At 38.8% G+C, this 21,244-nt stretch overlaps 1 long non-coding RNA gene across 1 annotated transcript in view; it reads left to right on the forward strand.

Annotated features, from left to right (window-relative positions):
• The window catches only part of LOC141521232 (uncharacterized), an 82,688-nt gene that overhangs the window by 49,325 nt on the left and 12,119 nt on the right, over positions 1 to 21,244 (forward strand). Inside the window, exon 2 of the long non-coding RNA XR_012477871.1 lies at positions 12,406 to 12,532. This is a non-coding gene — a long non-coding RNA (uncharacterized LOC141521232). The remainder of the gene's footprint in view (positions 1 to 12,405; positions 12,533 to 21,244) is intronic.

Consider the following 21,244-nt stretch of genomic DNA (forward strand, 5'->3'; position numbering starts at 1 on the left):
TGATACTGGATAAGAAATAGAGTGGTTGATCAATGAACTAGATTAGGTACACAATATGTGGAAGTAAATGACTACAGTACCTAGCATATGATAAACCCAGAGATCTAAGATATTGAGGCAAGAACTCACTAGTCATCAAATACTAATGGGAAAACTGAAAAGGCATGTGATAGAAATGATACATTGACTGATATCTCATCTGGTACACCAAGATAAGCTCAAAATGGGTACATAATATAGACATAAAGGGTGAGATCATAAGCAAATTAAGGAGTTGGGAAGAAATTACCTGTCAGAGCTATAGATAAGGGAAGAATCCATAACTAAACAAAAAATAAAGAGGACCCCAGGAGGTAAAATAAATAATTTTGATTACATTAATTTTTTTAAAAAGTTTGACACAAACAAAATCAATGCACCCAAAATTAGAAAGAAAGCAAGAAACTGGGAGAATTTTTACAACAGTCTTACCTGATAAAGGTCTCATTTCTGTTCAGGACAGAAGGAACAGAATCAAATTTAAAAAAATAAAATCTATACCAAGAGATAAATGGTCAAAAAGATATATAGGGGCAATTTTCAGAAGAAGACATCAAAGTTATCAGACATCAAATGTTCTAAATCACTAATAATTTGGGAAATGCAAATTAAAGCAGTTATGAGGAATGACTTTACATCCTCATATTGATTAGTATGATAGAAAAAGAAAGTGAAAAATGCTGAAGAGAAAGTCAAGAAACATGTAACTAATGTACTGCTGGCAGAGTTATGAAGTCAATGGTCAAACCATTCTGGAGAACAATTTGGAACTATGCCCAAAGGAACATAAATCTGTGAATACCATTTGACCCAATAATACAAATACTATATCTATATCCCAAAGAGAACAAAGCAAAAGGAACAGGACCCAAAAGTAACTTTTTGTGTCATTGTAATGAAGAACTAGAACTGGAGAGAATATTCAAATGGGAAAGGTCTGAACAAGGTGTGGTATATGATTGAGATGGAATAGTTTTGAGTTTTAGGAAATGTTGAAAGGAATGGTTTCAAAAAAATCTGGGAAGACATATGAACTGATATAAGGTGAAGTAAGCATAACCGAGAGGAAAATATAGCAATAACTATGAAAGACTTTAATTAATTCAAGGTCCATGACAGTTCCAAGAATTCATGATTTAAAACTTTTCACCTCCAGAGAGAGGACTGATGAACTCTATGTACATACTGAAGCATATTTTCTTTCATTTTCTTAACTTCTCTTGCCTTTTTTCCTCCCACAATATGGCTAATGTGAAAATATGTTTTGTGTGACTTTATATGTACAATGGCTATCATATTTCTTGCCTTCTTGAGGGTTGTTGGGGATAGAGGGAAGGAGAAAGTTTGGAGCTGAAAAATAAAATTCAAAAAAAAATTATAGCTAAGAGTTGAAAACTTGAAGGGGTGCTCATTAGTTGGGGAATTGTTGAACAAGTTATGGTAAATAAATATGATCAAATTCTATTATGCAGTAAGAAATAATAAAGAAGATGGCTCCAGAGAAACCTGGGAAGACTTACTTGAACTGATGAAGAAGGAAGTGAAGTGAACCAGGATAACAATTTGCATAATGACAACATTATTATAAAGATAACTTCTGATCAGCATAATGATTAACCTTGAGTCCAGAGGACTAATGATGAAATATGTTACCAATTTTCTGATAGAAAGATGAAAGACTCAGAATATAGACTGAAAAATTTTTTACATGGCTAGTACAGAAATTTGTTTTGCTTGACTATACATGTTTTTGAAAAGGGTTTTATTTTATTTTTCATGGTAGGGATAGGGATAAATAGGGGGATTTAGAAAAAAGAAAAAATTCAGATTATTTAGAAAAATAAAAAGTTTTAAAAACTGTTAAGAATTATGTTTTAATAGATTTCACCAAAGAAAATACCCATAATATCCAAGCAGCATGGAATGAAAAGCTTCCTAAATATAGAGAATTAAGAGATGAGTTTAAAATCATGTAGGAACACAAGATAAATTTGATCCTTGTCATTTCTGTCTGCTACCAAAGTTGTACCAGCAATGCTTTCAGTGAGCCTTTGGAAGAAAAATTTATAAATTACTACTTATATTCAATGGCAAAAAATAATTATTTAATCTACTTGTCAAAAAATTCACAGAATACTAAATATACTAGAGTAAATGTAAAAGTATAACAGCAAGATAATGACAGGTCCTGGGATTTTTTTCTTTCTGGTTTCTTTTGAACAAGAAGGGAAGAATGATTTTTGTATGAAAGTAATAATAACTTGACCTAGTATTTATAGTTTTCAATGGGATTTACAAAGTTATTTCTCCCAAACCTCACAATAACCCTGTGAGATATTTACTCTTGGTATTATTATCCCCATTTTCTTATTGGTTAAATTGAGACTCAAAGAGCTTGGGAAGTTAAGTAAATGTTGTTTAATCAACTGATCAGTGCATTATTTATTATCAGTCACCTGAGGATATGTATGCTCAATGAATTCTTGACAAATTGAATAGTGAATTCCATCTTCCTCTACACCATACCTTAAATAATCAATTAGGGTGACTTAAAGTTAAAATTTCCAAAGAAAATCTATTCATGTGTATATATAGAACACCTTGTTGGAAAAGAACCAAGTATTTTGCTCTATCAAATCAAATACTTTTTATAATCAACAAATAATAAGCACAATGGATATTATATTCTCTATATATTTCAGTCATCTGCATTTTGTTTTCTACATCACTTACAAAATTTTATACAACAGATGGGTGGAGCCAAGATAGCTCCAGGAGAAGAGTCTCTCCTAAGTGGTCTCCTCATAATATTTCAAAAATCTTAAAAATATGACTCTAAATTTTTGAGAGACAGAAACCACAGAAAGATCCAGTGAGGCAATTCTCAAGACCAAGGTAACCTGGAAAATAGTGGAAAGGCTCCGCTTCATGGGGTTAGAGGGGCAATTTGCCAGAGTGAAGGAACTTCATCCTCCTGGAGGCAACCCCAGAGTGCCTGGGAGTCCCAACTCATGGCAGTGGGGCAGTCTCCTGACCTATACCTGGAGGGAGCACCAGGCACAAATTGGAGCATCAGTGGAGGGGACCTCTGCCAGAGCAAGCACTCGAAGCCCAGGCCCTCAGGGCAGTTGCAGCAGTCAGCTCCGCCAGCTCCACAGGCAACCCAGGTCCAGGAAACCGAAACAGGCAGGGAGCCAGTAAGCAGGAGCCTCCAGGCAACTGAGTCTTGAGTGCTCAACCCACCAAAGGTAGGGGAGTGGAGAGAGACTTCAGAGGTCTGTCCTCTGTACCTGGAACAGACTCTGGGGCCCTGATCACATTCAGATCCTGATCTCAGTCTAGGCCCCCCATCGAACAACCCCCCCCACCTCAGTCCTGTGGTAGAGGGGTGCACTTGAGGCCATTCACAGACCAGGAGGGAAGTCAGAGCTTCACACACTGAAATCCTTGTGGGAGGTGTGTCCCAATAATGCTCAAAAGCTCAAGAAGCACCCCAAAACCAGGTACAGGCTGGAGAAATGAGTAAACAGAGAAAAAGAGGAACATCATTGAGGAATACATTGTTTATGATCTCAAGAAGGATCAAAATACTCAATATGAAGATGAGGAAGTACAAACTCCTGCATCTAGACTCCAAGAAAAATGGAAACTGGGCTCAGGCTATGGCAGATCTCAAAAAAGATTTTGAAAACCAAGTAAGGGAGATAGAAGAAAAATTTGGGAAAAGAAATGAGAGAGATGCAGGAAAAGCATGAAAATGAAGTCAGCAGCTTAGTCATGGAGATCCAAAAAATGCTGAAGAAAATAACATGTTAAATACCAGCATAGGTCAAATGGATAAAACAATTCAAAAAGTTATTGAGGAGAAGAATGCTTTAAAAAGCAGAATTGGCCAGATGGAAAAAGAGATAAGAAAGCTCTCTGAGGAAAACAAATCCTTCAGTCAAAGAATGGAACTGAGGGAGGTTTCTGATTTTACCAGAAATCAGGAAACCAAAAGAATGAAAAATAGAAGAAAATGTGAAATATCTCATTGAAAAAACTGATATGGAAAACAGATTTAGGAAAGATAATTTAAAAATTATTGGAATACCTGGAAGTCATGACCAGGAAAAGAGCCTTGACATCATTTTCAAAGAATTACTACAAGGAAAATTGCCCTGATATCCTAGAAACAGAGGGCAAAATAGAAATGGAGAGAATCCACCAATCTCCCCAAGAAAGAGATCCAGGAATATTATAGCCAAGTTCCAGAACCCCCAAGTCAAAGAGACAATATTACAAGCAGCAAGAAGGACACAATTCAAATATTTTGGAGTTGCAGTAAGGATCACACAGGACTTAGCAGCAACTACATTAAAGGCTCATAGGGCTTGGGATATAATATTCTGGAAGGCAAAAGAGCTTGGAATGCAGCTGAGAATCAACTACCCAGCAAAACTGGACATCCTTTTCCAGGGGAAAAGATGGACTTTCAACGAACCAGGGGGATTTCAATTGTTCCTGTTGAAACAACCAGAAAGTTTGACCTTCAAATACAGGACTCAGGTGAAGTGTAGAGAGTCGAGGAGAAGGGTAAAATATGAGGGACTTAATGATGATAAACTGCATGTATTCCTGCATAGAAAAATGATACTGATAATATTCATATCAAACTTCTCATTTAATAGCGCAGGTAAAAGGAACTTTTATAGATGAAGCACAGGAGAGAGCTGAATTTGAAGATATATTGTAAAAATGGAGTCAATGACTAAAAGGGAAATGTACTGGGAGTAAGAGAAAGGAGAGGTAGAATAGGCTAAGATATTTCATATAAAATATTTTTTTATTGCAATGAGCTATTGCAATGATATGGAAGGGGGGAAGGCAAGGGGGGGAATGAGGGAACCTTCGCTCTCATCAGAGGTGGCTCAGAGAGGAAAAAGCATATAAACTTAATGGGGGATAGACATCTAGAATAAAAAAGGAGAGAAGAGGGACAGGAGGAAGCAGGGGATGTGAGTGATGGAGGAGAGGGTGGACCATGGGGGAGAGTGGTCAGATATAACATATTTTCTTTTTTACTTCTTGCAAGGGGTTGGGATTGGGTGGCCTTTCTGGGACCACAGGGCTGGGTGGTTGCTGGGTGGTAGGTGGGTAGGTGGGCTTGGGTCCTCTTGGCCCCAGGGCCAGTAATCAGTCTGCTGCACCACTCAGCTACCCTCCAGCACATTTTAGAAGAGTGACAGTGTGAAAGGAGAGAGAAAATATAGTATATGGTAGTGGAGAGGTGTGAATAGAGGGAGTTGTGATCAGCAGCGGCAATCATGGAAAAATATGGAAGTAGCTTATGTGATGGACTTATCATAAAGAATGTGATCCACCTGAGACAGAGCTGGTGGTGTTGGAACACAGACTGAAGCACATTTTTTTCTCTTTCCTTTCCTTTATTTCTCATGAACACCTATATTTGGGGGGGGGGGGAGAGGGTATTATGTTTACTCTTAAACAAGAATATTTTAGTAATGTATAAAAATAATTTGTACAAAAATAAAAATAAAAAATTGTCAAAAAATAAAATAAAGAAGTATATACCCCCCCAAGTGTTGTAGAACAACATTTTAAAGTCTGCCAATTCCTTTATCAAGGATGCTCTCAATATGTATTTAACCAATTTTCACAAAAGTTTTTAATAATAGTGTAGATAAGTATATAGATCAATAATTATTGATGTTTTCTCAAAATTCTTTTAAAATATTAATTAGATCTATTTTTGTGCCTTTGATATCTTTTTCTCCTTTTGATAGTATATGAATTGATTCCTCAACTCATAATTGTGTCATTTCTAACATAGATGTAATCTATTTACTTGATCTAATACATCTGCTTTTCCCACATTTATTTTACTTAATGCCATTTCTCTGTCCCATTCAAAGACATACAGATATAAATGTAATAGTTTAAGAATAGTAGCTCTGCTGTCCTTTGTGAAGATAGTTTGTTACAGAAATATTTGCATTCCTTAATGAATATTGATGCAAAAATGTAGACAAAGAACTAGCAACAAGATTTCAGCAACATATCACAAGGATCAAACACTATTACCAGGTAGGATTTATATCAGGAATGTAGGGCTGGTTCAATATTAGGAAAGCTATCAGCATAATTGACCACATCTGTAACAATAGAAATCATAGGATTATCTCAACAATTGCAGAAAAAAGCCTTTGACAAAACATAGTTTCCATTCCTATTAACATCACTAGAGAAGGTAGTTAGGTGGTTCAGTGGAGAGAGTACTGGTCCTGTAGTCAGAAGGACCTGAGTTCAAATCTATACTCAGACACTTAATAATTGTCTAGCTGTCAATAATTGCCTTGGGCAAATCATTTAACCCCATTGCCTTAAATAAATAAAATTTAAGAAAAATCACTAGATAACATGGGAATAAATAGAGCTTACTTTAAAATAAGTAATATTTATATAAAACCATCAGTAAGTATGATCTATAATAGGGATAAACAAGAAGCCTTCCCAATACAAGCAAAGATGACCATTATTACCTCTATTATTTCATATTGTATTAGAAAAGTTAGCCACAGAAATGAGAGAAGAAAAAAATTAGAGAAATTAGAATAGGAAATGAGGAAACAAAACTATAACTCTTTACAGATGATATGATGTTATACTTAGAAAATTCTAGAGAATAAACTAAACTACTTGAAATTATTGAAAACTTTAGCGAAGTTGCAGGATACAAAATAAAGCCATATAAATCAGTAGCACTTCAATATATTATCAACAAAGTCCAGCAGCAAGAGATAGAAAGAGAAATTCCATTTAAAATAACAATATAAATATACTTGGGAGTCTACCTGTCAAGACAAACCTAGGAACTATAGGAACAAAACTCAAAAGTACTTCATACAAAGTCAGATCTAAACAACTGGGAAAATATTAATTGCTCATTGGTAGGTTGAGCCAATATAATAAAAATTACACTTCTACCTAAATTAATCTATGCCAATAAAATTATTAAAATTATTTTATAGAGGTAGGAAAAATAATTAAATTCATCTGGAAAAATAAAAGCTCAATGATATCAAGGAATCAATGAAAATGCAAATGAAGGTGGTCTATAGTCTACCAGATCTCAAACTGTATTATAAAACAGTAATTAGCAAAAAAATGTGGAACTGAATAAGAGATAGAGTGATGGATCTCTGGAATACATTAGGCATAAATTACATTATAGTAAATTACCACAGTAATCTAGTATCTGATAAACCCAAAGAGCCAAGTTTTTGAAACAAAAATTCAATATTTGACAAAAAATGCTGGGAAAGGTGGAAAATAGTATGGCAGAAATTTGGAATAGACCAATATCTCAAATCATATACCAAGAAAGGGTCAAAATGGATATATGAATTAAACATTAAGAGTGATACCAGAAGCAAATTCAGAGAGCATGGAATAATTTATCTGTCAGATTTATGGACAAGGAAAGTATTTATACCAGGGCAGTTAGGTGGGGCGGTGGATAGGCCCTGGATTTGGCCTCAGACACTTAATAATTAGCTAGCTGTGTGACGCTGGGCAGATCATTTAACCCCATTACCTTCAAAAACAGAAAGAAAGAAAGAAAGAAAGAAAGAAAGAAAGAAAGAAAGAAAGAAAGAAAGAAAGAAAGAAAGAAAGAAAGAAAGAAAGAAAGAAAGAAAGAAAGAAAAAGAGAGAAAGAAAGAAAGAGAGGAAGGAAGGAAGGAAGAAAGGAAGGAAGGAAGAAAGAAAGAAAAAGAAAGAGAGAAAGAAAGAGAGGAAGAGAGGAAGGAAGGAAGGAAGGAAGGAAGGAAGGAAGGAAGGAAGAAAGAAAGGAAGGAAGGAAGGAAGGAAGGAAGGAAGGAAGGAAGGAAGGAAGGAAGGAAGGAAGGAAGGAAGGAAGAATTTAGACCAAAGAAGATCTAGAGAGCACTGCAAAAATGTAAAACAAATAATTTTGAATCTATAAAAAAAATTTTTTTGCACAAACAAAACCATTAAAACCAGTTATAAGAAAAAGCAGAAAATTGGGGGAAAATTTTCACAAGTTATCTTTGATAAAGGCCTCATTTCTCATATATATAGAGAATTATGTCAAATTTATAAAAATATAAATCATTCCCCAGTTGTCAAATTGTCAAAGGATAAGAATAGACAGTTTTCAGTCAAATAAATCAGTCACCTTTATTACTATGAAAAAAATTCTCTGTTATTATTGATTATAGAAATGCAAATTAAAACAACTCTAGATACTACTTCACAACTATCAGAGTAGATAATATGATGAAAAGGGAAAATGTTGAATGTTGGATGGGATGTGGGAAAAATTGGTATACTAATGCAATATGTGTGGAGTTGTGAACTGATCCAATCATTTTGGAGAGCAATTTGGAACTATACCCAGAGGACTATAAAATACTCTTTAATCTGGGAATACTATTGCTGGGTCTATACTCCCAAATACATCCAAAAAAGGGAAAATGACCTATCTGTACAAAAATATTTAGAGCAACTCTTTTCTGATGGTAAAGAATTGGAAATCAAAGGAATGCCCATCAATTGGGCATATGATTGTAATGGAATATTATTATGCTCTAAGAAATGACAAGCAGAATAATTTCAGAAAAACCTGGAAAGACTTGCATGGAACTGATACTTAGTGAAGTGACCAGAATTAGGAGAATGCTCTATAATAATAATTTTTGAAGAAAAACTGTGAATGACTTACCTATTCTTTAGCAATACAATAATCTATGCCAATCTCAAAAGACTAATGATGAAGCATACTATCTGCCTTCAAAGAAAGAACTGTTATTGATCAAATACAAACTGAAGCATGCTATTTTTTATTTTTTCTTTCATTTTTTTCTTTTGAGTCTTCTTGTACAAAATGACCAATATGGACATATTTCACATAATTGTATATATATATATATATATATATATATATATATATATATATATATAACCTATATGCAATTATTTACTGTCTCAAGGAGGGGGAAGGGGGAAAGGGAAGGAGAGATAGAATTTGGAATTCAAATCTTCAAATAGGGGTGGCTAGGTGGCACAGTGGATAGAGCACTGGCCCTGGAGTCAGGAGTACCTGAGTTCAAATCTGACCTCAGCCACTTAATAATTACCTAGCTGTGTGGCCTTGGGCAAGCCATTTAACCCTATTTGCTTTGCAAAAACCTTTTAAAAATTTGGAAAAATATTTTTCCCTATTTTTCTAATTTGCTCCTCTTCCTTCAGTTTTCATCCTTATATATCTTGTGGATGACTTTGCTTTATTGTTCACTTACCAAGTTTCTTTAAACTGCTTTATTCCTTTACTGATTTTCTCTGTTTATTGAGGCAATGCTATTCATAGTCATCCATCTTCTTTATAAGATTTTATAAGCAAGTTTATATTCTGCACCAGTATTGCCTTTGGCTACAATCTCTCTTTGCTTGGAAAGTAAGCCAAGTATTTTCTGACTAAGGCAATTTTAGACTTTTAAAATTCTCCTTGTTAGGAAAATTGATTTACATTGGTTAAACTTTGATATAAAATTATTTTAATTGATGTTGATGTCATTTCTGCTGTCCATGTCCCATTTTTCATTGCTAATTACTCATTTAAATAGTTCTGGATTGAGTTGTTTCAATTACATGCCATATCTTTATTTCACTATTATTACTTTTTTTTTGACATTTTATTCATTCTTATCTTTCCTCTGACAATGGTGTAGCCTAATTGTACACAGACAGCTGATTCAGAGATGGCTTCCACATCAATAATTTCTGCCTATTAAAATATAATCAGTTATGTATGTTATTATTTCAAGTTCAAGTGTTTGTTAAAAAACTCAGAAAACACAGGCTCTATAAAATATTTACACTTTTATTAACCTCAATTGTGCTATAATATATTTGCATAATAGTTTTTTCAACTTTTTAAAGTTTTTTAAAATGCATTAACTAATCGGTCCAGTCATATTTATCACAGGACACTCTATATCCTGCCTGCTGATCACTGGGCCTGAATGATCATTGACCACTCTCTCTTCCAACCTTTGACTTAGAAAACCTGGCTTCCTTTAAGTCTCATCAATTGTTATCTCTTTTAGGAGGCCATTCCTAGTCATTCCAGCTGCTAAAGCCACCCATTATAAGGTTGCCTTTTATCCACTCTGTACATCTATTTATCTTCTTCATACCTATTTATATGTTTTCTTACTTTTCCTTTGTATCCTTAATCCTTAGTACAGTGTCTGGCACAGTGTTTAATAAATACTTGTTGGTTGTTTATTAATTATACTTTACAAATGAGGCAACTGAGACCCAGAAAGTATAGAATATTTATCCTCATTTTCTGTGATTGCTCATACCTCCTCCCCCCATTAGCTAATTCATACTCTGTATGAATTTTATCATATATATGAATGCAAGTACTTTCCTTTATACCAAAAAAGTGCTTGAGGACAGTGATTATTTAGGGGTCTTGTTGTCACTTTCTCCTAGTGTCCAGCACAGTACATTGTACATAATACTTGCTAATGTTATTTGTTCATTCAGTTATGTTTGATTCTTCATAACCTCTTCTTCATGAACCTCTCTGTCTCTCTCTGTCTCTCTCTGTCTCTGTCTCTCTCTGTCTCTCTCTCTCTCTCTCTGTCTCTCTCTCTCTCTCTCTCTCTCTCTCTCTCTCTCTCTCTCTCTCTCTCTCTCTCTCTCCTGTGCTGTGAGTGTCAGTGGTTGGTAATTGGTAAGGATGGCTTCCCCCCTCTCTCCACAGGAGTTACTCTCTGGACTGATGGCTTTAGGACATAGATTATTTTCTATCCCTTTCAAGTATTTCTGCTTTACCCAGTGACAACCAAATCTTCCCCACACAATATACTAATTGTGTATGGTGTTTATTCATTAACCAGCCTTCTCCCATCCCTAATAGAAGTAACACTTTGCACATCTTTCTACCTTTCTGAGTTGTTGTGCTTTGTAAACTTTAAAGCAATGATTTATTACAAGGGATTACTATTCTTGAGACATTATTATAATCTGCCTAGTATGTGTAATAAGAAATCCTATTTCTCTAACCCTTCAAGGCTTGAATATCACTTTCAAGGGTAAATAATACCAGTACTATTCATCCCATTTTTTGAAAAGAGATGAGAAAACTGAGACATAGAGAGCCTGACTGTCTTGCTTAGGGTCACATAGCTAGGAAGGATCTGAGTCAAGATTCAAAACCAGATTTTTGTCTTGCCCCTAGACTTGCCCCCTTCAATCACGTTTCACTGTGCTACCATATATACTGTGGTATATGGGGTGTTCAGGGAATTATCAAATGTGAGGGCTTGCTAAATTCTTTTCAGGTCTACTTATCTAATTTTGGTTTTACACCTTTTATGCAATTCCCATCTGTGGCTCCAAATAACTGTAACATGCTCAGCAGCCACATTCTGTTAAACCCATCTTGACAAATGGGCTAGACTAGGTTAGGGGAAACAACAGGGTTGCCCCTGTTGGTAAGATGTCAGTGACTTGGGGGGGGGTGTCTACCTTAAGTAAGTGATGATTTCCCCCAAGAACAGTTTGTCCCAACAGCCATGTAGGCAGCTGAAGCAGAGGGCTTAGAACTTAGTCAAACAATGATGTCTCCAAGACCATCCACTGCATTCTGGGCCATCCTTAGTCATGGAGACTTTGTCCTGTCCCTAGACTTAGATGGCTCTGTAAGAGAGAATGAGGCTGACTACTTTGTGAAACTGCCTCACTTAAATGCAATTTATATTAAAGATATCATCCTGGGATGTCATTGGCTCTCTTTGAAACAAAAGCCAAATAATAATTACATGCACTGGCAGACTACATAGGCCCATGTGATCATAGATCTAGATCTGAAAAGAACCTCAGGCCCAGAGACTTAAAGGACTTACCCCACGTCACACAATTAATAAGTGACAGAGATAGGATTTCAAAATAGCTCTTCCCCACTCAAAAGTCTATCTTCTGAGCAAGACTATCTCTAAGAAATAACACAACTATTTCTTTCAACATTTTTTTTTTACATTTCAGACTTTTCTCAATTAGACTGGCCTTCCTAATGTGTCTGAATTAGTGATTTAAAAAATTGCATCTACCTCATACAGTCCCCTCCCTCCCCCACCCCAATTAAGAATTTCTTTTGACTGCTTAAAATCAAACATTGACCTCCAAAAAAACTCAGTCTTGATTCTAGTATGGTCTGAGGAAGATTAACATTCAGGCCCTTTGATGAGACCAAAAGGAGGGGTACTTTGGAGGAAACTTCAGAATTTTGAGCGTCCTTTCTTTTATGAAGTCCTGTTTTGCTTTCTCCAGGGAATTCCTGTCCAGCTGGATAGTCTAAGGAGCCAGAGCGACAGCCTGTGGTAAAATAGAAGAACGTCAACTCTTTAATCCTATTGATTCCCAGTTCCTTTTGATCTCAGCGGTTCCTGCCATTCAGGCAAGTAAAAGGTGGGAAAGGGGGAGCTGGACTTGGCTAGTCCCTGAGGTTTCAGGAGGGAAAGCTTCTCATTCTTTCCTCTCTTGCTTTCTAGACTATTTGGGATCTTGAACTTTGGATTGTAAAATTCTGCAGACTCAACTGGAGACCTTCTGGTTTGGAGAGTTATGTTCTTAAAGAAAAACAGGGGGAGAGGGACATCTAAGTTTTAAGCTTTCTTTCATAGAGTTTCTTATTCTGTTTAATAGTAGTTTGAACAACAAAATCCAGTAGATAATGTAGCAATGTGTTTTGATTCAATTCCACAAACATTTATTAACTATCTACCTACAATTTGCAGGGCATTGGGTGTAAGAGAAAGAAAGAAAAGAAAGGAAAGAAGAAAGAGAGAGAGAGAGAGAGAGAGAGAGAGAGAGAGAGAGAGAGAGAGAGAGAGAGAGAGAGAGGAAGGAAGGAAGGAAGGAAGGAAGGAAGGAAGGAAGGAAGGAAGGAAGGAAGGAGAAAGAAAAAAAAGGAAGGAAAAGAAGAAAGTTCCTTCCCTCAAGGAGCTTACATTTCACTGAAGAGCAGTCAAAATCAACTAGAAATCAAAAGGTGTAGTGTCTTCCTGGTTTTATCACTGTAGCTCTTAGATCCTGGGGAAGTCCAAAATTCAGTTTCCTCAGCTATATAAAAAGGAATTGGTTTCCAGATCCAGAATTCTAGTATTTATATTGGGATGAATGAGTAGGTGAAACTTCATCTGTTAAGTGTTCTTCATGTACTGTGTTAAGCTCTGGATATACATATTGGAAAAATAAGACAAAAATAAAACTCTTCTCAAAGAGTTCACACTCTAATAACAGAAGTGCATAAATATTGGAAGTTTCAACCAGCAGAATGAATGGGAAAGCAAATGGCAAGACAAAGTAATAAATCTTCTTTAGTATCATTTCTATTAATAAAACCATTTGTTTCTGTTATTGTGCTTACCTGCTCAATGATAATAGATTGATATTTGGAGTTGGTGGTGGCCATGTTGACAGGGATTGATTGCTCCTTTGCATAATGACTGGAAGTCACTCTGGAAACAGTATTACTGGATTGAGTTTCTTGGGGGTGGTGTCCTAGGCTGACTCCATCAGAATATAAGTGTTGATCATAGTGGTCAAGACAGTGGAAGTGATTTGAACTGCCTGGCCAAGCCTTGTCTCTCCTTTAGGCACCTTATTACTTTAGCCTAGACTGGCTTGCAACCCAGTGCTGCCAGCTGGTTGAAAGTTGGTATTGGTGATGGCATTTATTAGATTGTCCTTCTTGGATGATTGCTCTGGGACTGGGCTGGAAGAATATCTGGAGATCTAGGGGCATTGCTATTCTAGAGCTCTTTGGCTTACCTATAAAGTCACTTAGGGTATCACCTCCCTGAAGTATGTCAGTTCTGATTGCTCTGGAGACATCTGTTTCCCCATGTTAGCCCAGGAAGAGTTAAAGAAAGTGTCAGATGAGGTCAGCTTTTCCTAGGAATAGAAATGAAACCCTAAGAGGTTTGTACTACCCACCTCATAGGGTTATTCTTAGGAAAGTACTGAATAGTTGTATGTGGTTGTTGTTATTGAGGTCTGGGGTGCCTTTCTGTCACCAGACAGTACAGAAACACAAAAATGGGGGCATTATCTGTGTTGTCATCTGTGCTGAGTACTCATTCTGAAATCTTGCAAGGATCGCAGCTCCATGTCAGCAAATAAAGTTTGTGGTCTATGTTTTCACCATTCAGTCATGGAGGGCAGAATCCTGGCTTTAGAAAAAAGAAATAAGCATCTGGAGGTGAGCTCAGCAAGGGAGGGGAGGCAAGATGGTAACTTCCAAAGCAGAAAACCTGCCCTGGACCTCTCTTTGGTGGTGGCATTGCGCCTGTAGGATATTAAATCCATTCCTGGGTTGAGTTCTTCCAATTGGTTGGGCAACAATCTGCTATCTCACCACCAAAGCAGCATCAGAGACACCAGTCCTAATAACACAATTACTCATTTTTCATTCCTGAAATGTCTATGTTACTCTGTGTGTGTATGTTTCAGAGAAGGGGAAAATCTATATTTTCTCTATTCTGACCAAATTAATCAAATAAATCTTCTTTAAAGCACTGTTAAATGAGTCACAGATGGCTCTGCCCTTTTACAGGTTTGCAGAAAGCACCCATTACAGTTCTTTTAATTTATCAGAGTAAAAAAAAAGATTTCCTCATGCTCCCTTTCTCTCTTGCAATAATAATCAGAACCAGTCTATTTTCCAAGGGTCCAAAACTAATTTACCAAAAAATGTATAGTGATTGTTGTAGTGCAGAGGGTTATTTCACGGAGCTTCAGTCACCAGCACAGAAAAGGTGCCCTGGCTGGGGATAGCTTTTTATAAAACCACATTTAATAAAAGGGAGTGTTATATTAAGTATGTTTGCTAGTGTATTTAAGCATATGGTTTCCATATCAGGAGCAAAGATGGCAAACATATGCTTTACCTTCTGACTAACCTTTCAGAATCTCTTTTGCTTTCGAGGCCGTGGTTTGATGGAAGAATTTTTTGTTTTGTTTTGTTTTGTTTTGTTGGCTTTGGTCTGGGTTTTGTTTTGTTTTGTGTTGCAGTTCTTGCTCATATGGAAAAGCATTGGAGAATATTCAGAAAGTATGTGAAGCCTTCTGCCCTTTCTATTTATATAATTAGGCCAAGAAACTTCATTTTGCTTATTTTTTCCCCCACTGGCTCTGGGCTTTCCATTCTTCCACTGTTCTCTTCTCCAGGACTATGGGAGCTAGCTCTCAAGCGTGAATCAATTTCAGCTGCAAAGAGTATGTGCTCCTGGATTTTATTCAGGATAGTTTTGGGTTGAGAGGACCTGAAACTCAGGCAGAAGCTTGCAGAAGATTGGTCCAGCTTTGAATCTCCCGTGAATCTACATTTGCCAACCCAAGCCCCTCACTCTGGGTCCTGTGACCTAGAAACCATTATCTGGTGCTTGAATGGAGCATTGGAGATTGTATTCATCTGGGCTGTGCCCATTTAATCATAGGCTCTTGGATGGTGAGGTGAATAGAAGGGCCTTGATAGGCCCCATCAGGCAAGCTCTGATGTATATTTTAGCTCTAAATAGCTCTCTGATTCTTTGAGTGACCTAGGAGTAAATATGGCAGATTCGGTTGGTAAGCTGAGTGGGGGTATTTGCATTGCCTTGCTCACCCCCCATTCTTGCTGATTTGCCTGAGCCAGTTATAAATCTACTGGTACCATTTCTTTTTCGTCACTTGCCTAATCCTGTGCTCTTCGTTTCATGTGCTGTAATTACTAACATCTGCTTTCCAAGCCTGGGCCGCGTGGAGTTTGCAAAGGCAGTTTTCTATCCAGAACAATGGCAACAGCTGTTTCATTTAGCCTTGGGCCAGCACTTCCTGTTCAGTCTACATCTGCCCTCCTGTGTCCAATTTCTGTTTGAGAGCTTTTTTGTTGTTGTTTTTCTCTGACCTTGCTATATGGTTAAGAAGAATTTCTAGCTTAACACTCTAGCTAGTATTTCTAGCACATTTGCTTATTAGATTGACTACAGACGGGGAGTGATAGGAGAAGGCGCTGATTATCTCCAGGAGCTAGTACTGTGAAAGGCCCAGTCAAAGAGAGAGCATAGGGGAGCAAAATCTAAGGAAATTCCTGGGGTTTGAAGTTGTGGATAGGTGACAAAGATGACCCCTACTAGAATCCACATAGGAAAGGTGGGGCAAAGGGCTTAGCAAATCTGTTCTCCAGACTCTGATCCCCAAACTTTAGCCACCTTACTGGGAAATGGGTTAACAAGTACACTGAAGAAGATGATGGCCAGGTTTAGAGACAAGAGATGTTGTCACCCAATGTCTCATTCTTGTAACGAGGAGGGAAAACCTAGGGGGACAAAACTAAAATTTCACAGATTTGCTTCCATCCCACATTGCACTACTCCCTATTCTTCACTCCTCAGCCCAGGAATTTGTTAAGGATGCCATAGAAACTCTTTCTTCTTGCAGAAATATATGTGACTTGGAAAAAAGAAGTGTTCAGAGACTTAGAATCATAGATATTTGCCTCTATTCCTTTGGGAACTCAAGAGTTGTATGATAGGTGTTACCAAAGGGAAAAGAATAGCATGATGTGACTAAAAGATTACTGGGTTAGAATCTTGGCTCTGTCCTTTACTACCTATGTGACCTTGAAGAAGTCACTCTAGACAAACTCTGGGTCTTGATTCTTATTCTCTAAAATGAGAATGCTGAACTAGATGATCTCTCAGTTTCTTTCCAGTTCAACATCCTATGATCCTATGACCCACCCCACCCCCCCCCATAACCATCCTTGTTCCATCTGATGGAAGACTTCCGGCTCATAAACTCTGCTGGCTTGCAGATGCTAGGCTGCTGCATCCCACAGAGCCTAAGGAAACTTCTTTCGGTCTTAAGGGATGGGGTTGAGGAAATGTAGAGTGGTCTGGAAGTGGAAAGGAAAGATGGGACCTTTACATACCATGATCTCTGACAATTGGCTATAGATGTGCCAATATGCGGTCAATGCTACCAAGTGTACATCATAATCATCTGAGTCTTTGGAATCAACAATTTCTACCTAACACCCATTATGTTGGCAAAAATCCCTATAATTATTGAGAGAAGAACCTGTGATGATTTTCTGGATATCCTGCTGTTATTTATATCTACCTGAGAAACATTGATCCCAATTAGTTGCATGCCATTATCCTTCTCCACTGACTGAAAAAACCCATCCTTTCTATAACCTTGCCTCACAAACAGAATTTGTTTTTTTTTTTTTTTTGCTAACCCTGGAAGGAATAAGAACCCTGACTTGCACTGAAGTAAGTCTCCTTCTCCCCCAACTTCATGTTCAATACTTCATGACCCCATTTGGGATTTTCTTGGCAAAGATTGGAGTAATTTGCTATTTCCTTCTTCAGGTCATTTGATATTTGAGAAAACTAGTGAAAATGGGGTTAAGTGACTTGCCTAGAGTCACATAGGAAGTGTCTGAGACCAGATTTGTCTACTACATCTTCTAGCTGCCCTAGAAATGTCCGCTTCTCTTTTCCCTTACCACCCCTACTTCAAGTCATTTACTTAACATAAGAATAAGGACTAGCCTTGTGACAGGGGCTATCAGGTGAAGAAACTGTCTTAAAACTGGTCATCATTTTCTCTTCAATTTATAATCTTAAAGGGAAGACCCTAGAGCACCTAGAAATTTAACTAAATTGTCAAGAGCCACACAGGAAACTAAGCATCAGAGGGCAGGACTTGAACTCAGCTCTTACCAAGTTTGGGGATAGTTTCCTTGCTCTCCAAAGACCAACCTCCTTTATTTAATATAGAAGAATCTAATTTCCAGTAGAAAGTGTAAGTTCCTTAATAATCGAGAAGCTACAAGAAAATAAAATATGGAAAAAATAACAAAGAAATCAATACATAATTTGCATTTTATTTAAATAACTAATTAATTTTCAGCTTATAACTTTTGGCCCTGAAAGTGTTCTCTCTCTCTCTCTCTCTCTCTCTCTCTCTCTCTCTCTCTCTCTCTCTCTCTCTCTCTCTCACACACACACACACACACAAACATATCCTCATTTCTTCAGCGTTAAAGTGGATTAAAGTATGGGGATTTGGATCTAAATATGATGATCTCAATTGAAGAACGTGGCAGGCATATGCATTTATTCATACATCTCTAGATGTATCTCTTGAGTGTATGCACTTGGGTGGGGGGGGGGGACTCTATTTGAATGACTCGGTGTGGAACCAGCTCAAGCTTAATTCTACCAAAGTAAAACCATATGAAGGGGGGCTGCCTATATCGGTGCCCGTGTATCTGGAGAAGGAATCCTATCCTATCTCGTGGTAGTGGGGCTTTATGTGAGATCCTGGGTGGAGAACAGGGAAGGGATTCAAAAGTTTTGGGGAGGGGGGAAATCTGATACGTGCACCCTCTTTCTCTCTTTTCGACTTTCTTTGCAATTCCATTACAATGAGTAGATGAAATGTTCTGGATTTCCCTCACAACTAATGCCTAAGGGCGAATTGAGAGGCAAGTTACAGGGAGACCGAGTTTCTACAGCAGGCTAAAGGGCATAGGGAAAACCTATATTCAACCTGCCCATGTGGCAAGTTTCCTCCTCTGTTCCCTACTGGTAACTACACCAGCAAAAGGCTAATGGTTCCAGCCCTTCCCTTCTATTCCCTAAATGAATCTAGGGACTTTCAGAGTCAGAAAAGAAGTAGCAAAAGCAGCCTGTGGTAAACCCCAGGTACTGACTGGTAATGGATTTTCACTGACCTTTATTTAGTTCCCCAATCCCAGAACCCAAAACGGAGGAGAAAGTGCAGTTTTTTTTTGTGGGGGAGAGATGAGGGGTGGGGCCTGAGGAAGGTCGCTGGGTGGGGTTCTTTTTTCTCCCAGATGACTTTGCCAGAGTAAAGTTCAGCCATGCAAGGGGGGTGGGGGTGACAGTTCTGCCTGCGGGTTCAGAAGGAGGCAGGCAGAGGCAGAGTCCTTGCCCTTGCCTTTGGGGACCTCCTGCGTCCTGGGACTAATCCATCCTTTCAGTTTGAGCCTTTCAGAACCAAGTGATCACTATTTTCCGTAAAAGGAGAGGAGAGAAAGAGATTAAGGTATAAAGAGATTCCAGAAAACAGGTTCCTTGTGAATCTCCTTGGGAATTCCCTAAGTCTGAATCCCTACTTCTCCCAGTAGGTTTGGGGAGTTCGATTCCCTCCTCCGGAATGAGTAACCTCAGAGAGAGAGAGAGAGAGAGAGAGAGAGAGAGAGAGAGAGAGAGAGAGAGAGAGAGAGAGAGAGAGAGAGAGAAGAGAGAGAGAAGGGGAAAGGGGGTGGGGGACGTGACACCCATGCCTCTGTACTCTGGAAAGAACGTTAGAAGTGTAATTCTCCAAACCCCGCGTGCTGCAAACCCTCAGCCTGATCTCGAAGCGCATCTTGTTCACCTTTGATGCCTCAGGTCACCTGCGGCTGGGAAAGCCTTTCAAGGGACTGGAGGTTTACGTGTTAGGAAAGCCCACCTTACCTAGTGAACTACGCTGCAGCCTGCTTTTGGAGCGGTAGTAGGGGTCCTACACAGTTTGATACCAACAACTCCGTCTTCCCAGAGCAAACTATAGCTCACCCGTCCTCTCCCAACTGGAGAAGTTAGCAAGGAAGAGGAACTGAGGGGTGGCGGGTTCTCCCTCCTTAGATATATGACAAAAGCTTAAGAGATCTAATTTCTAATTCTGTCTTTGCAAGTATCTTACTGTGTCGCCTTGAGCAAGTCACTTCCTGAGTCTTTGACTCCTTTGTGGGGGGAGGGGGAGATGAATTAGCTATTTTCCGCGCTTCCTTCCAGTGCTGTCCTTCTGTAACATTTAGTTCAGCATCTTTCCTCCTGCTCTCTGGCTGGGTCATTGAAAACTTCAGGGAGGAGGATCTGAGCGTGTCTCTAGAGAGGATGGCCAGCTGGAAGTGGGGAGATCAGAATTCGGATCGCTTGGGAGAGAACCCGGAACCCTGTTTCTTCTGCTACCCATCTCGAGCCTCTTCGAGTCCCTTTGCCCATGTTGCCTACTGAATTAAGCTCCGGCCGGGTTTGGGAACGGTAGTAGAAATCGTCCACCAATCTGAAATAAACAACTCCGACTTCCCATAGCAGAACATTTCTCAAAACATCGCACACCCGTCCTCTCCCAGCTGGAGAAGTGATGAGGGAGTAAGAACTGAGGATGGGAGGACTCTGCCTCCTTCTTAGATATGCCAGAAAGGACAGCAGCCTGGCAACCAGGAGGGCTAGTTTCCAGTTCGGCCTTTGCTAATATCTCACTGCGTAGCTTTCAGCAAGTCACTTGACTCCTTTGATGAGGCGGTGGGGGTGGGAAGAGTCGATGTAGATAGATAGTGGTCCTGGTCCTTCCCAGTTCTGTCACTCTGTAGCAGGTAGTTCATCATCTCCCCCCACCCCGGCCAGAGTCTTCCGAGAATCTAGGGAGGAGGACCTGAGGGGGTCCCTAAGAGAGGATGTCCACCTAGAAATGGGGGATCAGAATTCGGGAACTTTCTGCTACGCATTTCGCCTAGTGAACTGCGCCCCAGCCTGGCTTAGGAGCCTTGGTTTCAGTACTCCAATTTGATACAAACAACTCCGTTTTCACAAAGCAAAATATTCTTCAAAATATAGCCCTCGGGTCCTCTCCCAGCTGGAGAAGTTATCAGGGAGGAGGAACTGAGAACTGGGGACTCTCCCCTCAGATATGAGCATGGGCAGCCGCGGGGGAAGCAGAGATCTAGTGTTTAGCTTTGTTTCTATTTTCCTGTGTAGACTTTGAGCAAGTCACTTCCTCCTTGACTCTATTGGGAGTTGGGAGGAGACGAATTCGATTTTTTCCGGGCTTCCTTTCAGTTCTATCATTCTGTAACATGCAGTTCCTCATCTTTTCTCCTACTCCCGGGCAGGAGGCATTGGAAGGGAGGAAATGCCTCTAGAGAGGATGCCCAGCTAGAAAAGGGAGACCACAATTCGCCTCACCCTTTCTCTTCAACCACCCATCTCGAGGCCCTTCTTTTTCCTTGGCCTGATCGTGGAAACAGACCCGTGGGGCTTTGACAGTGCGGGGTGGGGGGCAGGAAAGGGATGGAGGCCCACTGCGAATATGAGCCTGCAGCTCT

Source organism: Macrotis lagotis, chromosome 4 (assembly GCF_037893015.1).
Source record: "Macrotis lagotis isolate mMagLag1 chromosome 4, bilby.v1.9.chrom.fasta, whole genome shotgun sequence".
In the NCBI taxonomy this organism is placed as follows: Eukaryota; Metazoa; Chordata; class Mammalia; order Peramelemorphia; family Peramelidae; genus Macrotis; species Macrotis lagotis.